The sequence below is a fragment of the Neodiprion virginianus genome, chromosome 5 (genome assembly GCF_021901495.1).
Source record: "Neodiprion virginianus isolate iyNeoVirg1 chromosome 5, iyNeoVirg1.1, whole genome shotgun sequence".
In the NCBI taxonomy this organism is placed as follows: Eukaryota; Metazoa; Arthropoda; class Insecta; order Hymenoptera; family Diprionidae; genus Neodiprion; species Neodiprion virginianus.
This window is the reverse complement of record NC_060881.1, coordinates 21,136,333-21,144,261: the sequence shown is the minus strand read 5'-3', so window position 1 is coordinate 21,144,261 and position 7,929 is coordinate 21,136,333.

Sequence of the window (7,929 nt, the reverse complement as noted above, 5' to 3'; positions counted from 1 at the left end):
TCACTCCCTCTGTCGGCAGATACTGCACTTCTTCACCGTCTGTCGTATCAAGTGCCAAGTCGGTTATCCTCACTCACGATGTAACGATATTCACCCCATGAACATACACGCACACGCGGTCAAGTTATAATCTTCAATTGCGACCAAAAAACTCTTTCAGCTTTTAGATCAAAAAGGAGATCACGAAGCAGAAAGACATGCCCGTGGTGATTGAAAATATGGTGATCAAAACAAAGATTGCATCGTGAGAATTTTAGAGGGAATTGTTATGTATAATGACAACGAAAATCACCCAGATCACGTTACGGATGACGACTATGAGGGGAAAGAAGTCAACGTGGAAGAAGACTTTTCACTGTCACGTCCTATTCAAAGACCAAAATGGCCTCGAATATCACGGCGAAGGACACGTCCTTCGGATGTGGTGCCAAAACGGGCCTCCAGACAACAAATGGATATCTCGTATGGCGAAACCAGGATCGTAAGTTGTGGCATTAAGGTCGACTGGCTAAGCGAAGGATGAAATAAACTGTTATAGGAGATGCGAGGAAGCAAGCATGGAAGTCGGTTGGACTCTGATCGGTTGGGTAATGGCCACCTGCTGCTAGACGACCAGAATCCCCGCGGCTTCTGTGGACGACCCCTGCCTCGCCCGGAGGGTACTGATTCTTCTTCTCATTCGGCCCTGAAGTAACAAGTTTATTGCAGATCCCCCGCAAACAACATACACTACCGCGGCCGCACCAACGGACGATTGGCTGATCGTCTAATACCCACTACTCAAGTGCTTGGCAATCGATTACGGGCGTCACCTCGCGTCGTTTCAGATTTTCTTTCCCGATATTTCGTCATCGAACAACATTCGGCACATTTATTTTCGACCATGAGACCAACGACTGACTCGAAAGCTTCAGAGCTTTCCATTTAGTCAAAAGACTTCTTCCCGCAATTCGAAAATCCCTTCACGTCACTTTTAAACGGAAATTTATTTCTTTGAACAGAAATTATTTTACTAGATTTCAAATGATTGTCTTGACTTGAAGTTACTTAAAATGATCTTAAAGTGTGAGAATGAGAGTGACTTCGACCTGCTTTACAATCCTTTTAACAAGTCATCATCAATCAATATCAAATAACTTAAATACACGTCACACAATTTTTACAATCTGTGATAAGCTGACAACGTGATTCTAAACTACTTTGAATGGGCTCGAATAACTCAAAGTCATTTCACATGACTTTTGAAACTACATCGAAAGCACTTTACACGGAATGAAAATACTTCGGTCTAATTGTAAATGCGTACCAGATTTGAAGAATAGTCGGTCAACGTCTTTTTGATGATCATGATCTTCTTTTTCTCTGACGATTGCGTTTGCGGTTCACTGTTTTTCAAGACTTTATGAAGTAAAAGCATATTACACTGCAATCATACCGGTAAAGTTTGGTGCACAGGTAAAGCGACAGTGAAAACTGAAAACCGAACATAGACAAAAAACATTTGTCTCGCGTAAATTTTTCTTCTCCGGAATTCAATGAGTAGTAAGATTTCCATTTCAACAGCTTCAACCCTAGTTTGACTTTCGTTTAGCTGGCTTCGATCCAACCACAGTTGCGGGATGCATGCTCAAGGTTCACTTTCTCCAGTTGCGCTGCCCTCGGCTCCTCATTTTCTAACCAAAAAAAAGTATTTTCCTCATTACTTCAATATGCTCGATTAAAAGAGATCGCGGATCTATTATAAATGAATGAAGCAATTGGCAAGGGGCGGAGTCCCAGCCCTCGAGAGATATCCGAGTCACGCTTTACGCCCAGGTTCTTCCTGGCTGCAGCCCTCAACTCGGAGGACCCACGCGACGCTGAAGAGAGGAGATGAGAAGAAACGAGAGGAGAGGAAAGGAGAGGTGAGGAGAGGAGAGAGGATCGATAGAATTCGGGGCACAGGTTCGATCTCCTCACTCGTTTGCGGATGCAGGAGAGAGGAGAGCTCGGAAACTAGGATGCGGGACGGCGGCGCGGAGCCACCGAGGAGCGGAAAGGAAGACGGAAACCCGGCCGCGAGTGACTCTTCGTCGCTAGGCAACCCATCCGACACCGGGACAACCAGGAAACCCGGGGAAAGCCCAGATCAAGAGGCCCGGAACTCGTTTAGGCTTAGTTTAGCCCATGAACCTGCCTTGCTTTCACCTTTTCACTATACACTTTTCGCTCGTTTGAGTAAAACAGTACAACCTCAGAAGCACAATAGAGTATATCCTTAAACAATACAAAAAATTCATTTTTGCACTCTCTCTGCGCCCTTCGTCCATTGGAGTAAATTAACATAAACTCAAAAAACGTTAACACAATCCTCACACGATCTCTCGGCAAACAATTAAAAAAAAAAGAATCGTTTTGGCTGTCTTTTATTTCGAGTCATATAAAAATACAAACAACAAAGAGAATCTCTCTTTCTTTTTACGCTTTTCGTTCTTGGAAATAAAATAACGTAACGTCAAGAGCGAAAAACACAAATGTGGTATAATTTCCATGCGAAAATAATGCAAAAAAAAATTTGTTTGCTCCCGAGGCACATGATTTGCAGAATTAGTATTTTCGGTGAAAGGAGAAGATAACAACAACATAATACAAGTAACCGCAGTTTAAAACTGAACAAAATTGAATATTGAAACCAACTTTGATTCTCCACTCTGTTATCTAATCAAAAATTAGAGATATTTATTTTTCATTTTTTTAACCGGTTGTATACTCCAAGGGAGGAAAGTTTTTCTGCTCGATGCTGGAGGGTGGATATATTGCTCCGCTGCCTATGCACATACATGTATAATTATTTACACACACATGCACACGTACATACACACACACACACACACACACAGACAATATACGTACTGGCCAATTCATCGTCGAGAAAAGTGGGAAAGGGGAGATGAAAATCGTGCGGCGGGGACTCAGAGGAAGAGAGAAGAGGCGAGGCGTGCACAGCTGATCCAAAATTTTGTCACCCCCTTCTCCTCCCTTGCCTTGGCACCCCTTCCCACGGTTCGTCGACGGTCCAGGCCAGGGTAATCACCCGGGTCGGTGGCCCTCGACCAGCGCTACGCGATACCCAGCGAGCAACGCCTCGACACAACGCAACGCGTCGTAGCGCGGCGTAACGTAACGAAACGAAACGCAACGCAACGCAACGCAACCCAACCCAACCCAACGCAACGCGAGAGCAACACAAACGGGACGCGATGCGGTAGACAGGGCGACGCCGTAACGTTATATTAAACCCTGAATCCCCCCGCTCTCTACCTCGTCGCCACCCCGTTTCCCCACCCTCTGTCTCTTCAACCTCCCCCGTCGCCACGGCTTGTCCCGTCGGCCATCGGGTACGCAATTTTATTCACGGTAAAATACGGATAATAATAACAATAATCAGAACAATAGTGATAACCGACAAGAACGATACCCACGTCGCTGCGAGATGAAGTAGAATTTTAAATTGTAATCAAATTTCGGAGGAACGCAAAAAGTACCCGCACACGTTAAAAATGAAGAAACGAAAGAAAAAAGAACGAATAAACAAAAAAAAAAAAAAAAAAAAAAACAAAAAGACATTCATTGAAATTGAAGAAATTGGATTAGTGTAAAAGGATTATGACGAAGAAAGCGATGAAAAACAGTAGTAGACAAATATTTGTAGAGATTATCGATATACTTTATTTACAATGCACTTTAAATACATACGTGTATAAAATATTCCATTGTTAATACGATCATTGTACTGAAACAATTATTAATATCTATATTATTACTTACTTTGCGTCGATCTGCAATGGGACGAATGCGAGAATGCGACAAAAGAAAACGAAGCCAAAAATTATTGTAACCCGTATAAAAATTTATGCGTCAAGATATCGGCAATATTGGCAGAGGCAGCACTGATTTTGTACAACCATGATATGCATCCGTGTATATGTATTGGATGCGTATACCGGGAGTCTCCGGTGAAAGTGTCGACTCCGAGCCACGCGCGCACCGCCAGCGTCGACACACGCACAACTTTTACGTGAGCCGAACGTAACGGACAACGCTACGACGCAAACTTATACACATGTGACGCTGGCGGTGTGCGCGTGGCTCGGAGTCGACACTTTCACCGGAGACTCCCGGTATACACATGTGCATACTGCAAGGATGAAATAACAGTGCGCGGTTATCCGTCTCAATAAACGTGTACATACATACATGCCTGTACGGTGGACATATACGATATACTATATTCTATAGGTACGTGTGCGTTTTGAGTATATAACGCGGGGCGCGGTGAGATATTATACGCAAGAGGTCGATATTGGCAAAAATATTGTTGGTGAGAAGAAAGATATATATATATATATACATACATATATATATATGGAAAAGAAAATGATATAGATGAACCTGACGCTGAAGAGTTTCTTCTCCTGTCCCGAAAGGAAAAAAGGAGGGGGGAAAAATGGCACAAGAAAAGAAATGAATGGCGGAACCAACGGACGAAAAGAAATAACGGCAAAAACGAAGCAAATGCGTGTGTAGAGAGAAGCGAAACGGGGAAACGAGTGATCACGATCAATCACATAAGCTCAGCTTGCGTGACCGTGTTTTATTATATATGTATTGTATCGTAGTGAGCGTGGCTCGGAGTCGGCATTTTCACCAGAGACCCCCGGTATACATATCTGCACACTGCAAGAATGAAATAACACTGCGTTAGCAGTATTACATATATATGTCAACAAATATACAAGATTATTTTACGGAGAGGTAGAAGTAAGAGGGGAAAAAAGTATCGGCACATGATCACAAAGAGAGACTGACTTCCTACCTATTTATCATACATACAGTTCGAAAATCACTTTGTTAACATATTCGTGCGTGTTCGCATGTATTTTCTGCTAGAGAATCGCACACCCAATAAACATGAAATTTTCAATTCACAGGTCGAGATTTCAAATATACACCGTTACATGCATGTAATTGCGTTGACATTATTTTTCTTTCTTGAATATTCTACTCAATCAACGCCATTGTGTCAAAGTTACCCGATGTTTAATTACCTTTGGATTTGCCGCGCTACAAGCTAATATATTGCACAGGTATATCGATGCATGTATGCGATCCCGTACGTGTGTGTAACTTCGCCTCGTGGTTAACGAAGAAGGCGGAAAGTCCGCGGGTGTAAAGTGTGAAACGGTAGATATAAAATTGAATAAAGCTTACGGTGGTTGTGCGTGGGTGAGTGTGGCGGCCGGGGGTGGGGGTAGGGGCGGGGGATGGAGGTGCACAATGTGTCCGGGTCGTTGGCGGTCACCATGGTAACGCAGCCTCCGCACCCCGTGACGTCACTGCTCCATCGATCCGCTAACCTTACTATAATTCCGAAACCTGTAGGTATATTGTGCCATGTATGCATGTGTGTAAAACTGTATGTGCACACGTACGCGGGTAGAGGTGTTTATACGTTATATTATGTATATACTGTCGATAGTTTCGTACGTAATTTCATTCTGGCACACTTGTATGCAGACGTAATTATACACAAGAACGTGCCTGATACATTGCATAACTAAATGCGGTATAATCTATCTGACACATTTATTTACATAAAATATATATACATATGTGCGTGATACGTGTGAGGAGACGTTGTCCATTTACCTGACTAATAGTCACACTTTGATTTATTCGATAAGGGAGCGCAAGAGAGAAAAAATCCTAAAATTATGAAAACAAAAGAAAAAAGGGAAAAAAAGGAAAAGCAACATGTATTAAAAGACTCTTATACGGTTTAATTTTCCGATTTTCAGCAATCTGTCTGCATTATCTTCGAAAAAACGAAAACCTTAGCCATTGATTTTCCTATTCATTTTCTCGCAATCTTTGATATCATGTGAACGAAAAAAAAAAAAAAATCTTTGCACCAACTTCTTTTTTTTTCCATTTCATATTGATTTCATGATTTTTTCTCAACTTGGGTGTAAATTGGCATCCTCAACTTTTTTCTTCCATGAGGCCATAGACATTCGATTTTTATCAATATCGTGTGACACATTATGCTGTATTATACACTTGTAATCAACAATCTACAACGTAACAATAATACTTCGATTGTATAATCGCATAGATCGATGACCCGCTATGTTCTCATTTGTATACTCGTATAACGCTTGTTTCTTTTGTACCAATCGGGTGTCATAAGATAACAATACCAATATTGCATCATTCAAAATTCTTCAGAAAAAGGAATAACACCACCGCGTCATGCATCCGAGTAATTTTAGATCCGATAAATAGTTAAAGTAACGATTACACGTAGGAAAAAATTAACGTTTATTATAACTGCTTGAAAGAAAGAAAAAATTATTCACTGGAAACGGAACTGAAAATTTTCCCAAGTTATCTCGTGACGATATAAATCCGCATATAAATTCACATATAGATATATTTAGACACGCGTGATGAAACCGTTCGCAATGATGAATCGTCAAATCTCAATATCGTCGGGGGAGGCGGGGGGAGGGGGATAAGCTTGTCCGCTGTTTTACTACGGGCGGTTCTGGAGAAACTGCTTTTCTGCGGTAACCTAGGCACAGAGATATATAACTGGAGGGTTGCAGGGAACGAGTATAACAAGGGTGCGTGAAAGAAAGAGAACCAGCGACACGGTTTAAGTAAGGAAAAGGACCTTTCGTCGTCTTTTTTCTTTTCCACTCTTACGTGCGACGGAAGGGGGAGCATTTTGGGGCAGGAAAGGGGGGGGGGAGTCTGAACGAAACTGGTCATCAACTAGCTCCTACTTTCACCCTGCATCCGTGCATCACTGGGATCATCAATTTCATCTTCCCCATCACGAAAAACGGCTTGCAGTCGGTCATCCCCCCTCCCTCCCCCCCCGGCAGCCTCCGTAATCCTGTCAAAATCAGCCTGTCACTTCCCCCCACCGGGTATCTTTAGGCTTCCCATACGTATGCGAAGAACGTGTATACGCATACACATATTTGTGTGTAGTAGGTACATATGATAAACGTATGTACACATAACGCAAATTTCAACGATCATTGAAATTGATATAAATTATCGTGTGCTGCAGTCGAGAAGCGAGATAAAAAACAACGTGAGGGAAATTATGATATTAAAATTCACTTAGTTCGCATTCGTTATTCAAGCAGGTCAGATGTTATGAAATCTCTAAGAATTTTGAGAAAATCCTTGAAAACTTTAGAGAATTTCAATAGGTACGGTTAGAAATGTTGTTTTTTTTTTGTTCTAATTAGCAAACTGTAACAACGGCAACAACGAGCTGGCAGTAGGGAAAATAAAAAAAATGCTATACTGCGGGAAAAAATCAGACAATTTATATGATAATCATAACAATAACCGTAATGATAATTGTATTAATATTAATAACTGTATTAGTAATAATAACAACAACAACAACAATATCAGATATTACGTATTTCTATAATATAAAACATCACGAATCATTGTACAGGTATATTGCTACACTAATAATGATCCGTAAAGTTTATACACCTATATTATGGTTCGCGTATGAGTAGACGCGTCTCTGTTGTGTCTTTCGGCATAGAAGATCTAAGATTGAAGGTCGACGTAGGGGGCGGGGATGAAAACGCGGGGTTCGGGAAGCAGGGGAGTTCATAGTAAAATATTTTTGTTTTCGACTGTACCGAATCGTGCCCCCTGATGCCCAGGCGTACGTTCGAACGTTCGTTGGTGTTCGGGGGTGGATAAAAGAAGTCACGAGGGGTTGGGGGCGACGGTAGGGTGGGAGGCTGTGTTTGGTCCGGGAGCTCCACTCTCCTACCGTCAGTTGCGATGCTGTATTGATCTGCCTCCCGCGCGAACTCGCGAGCCGCGCGGACCGTCATCGTGTTATAT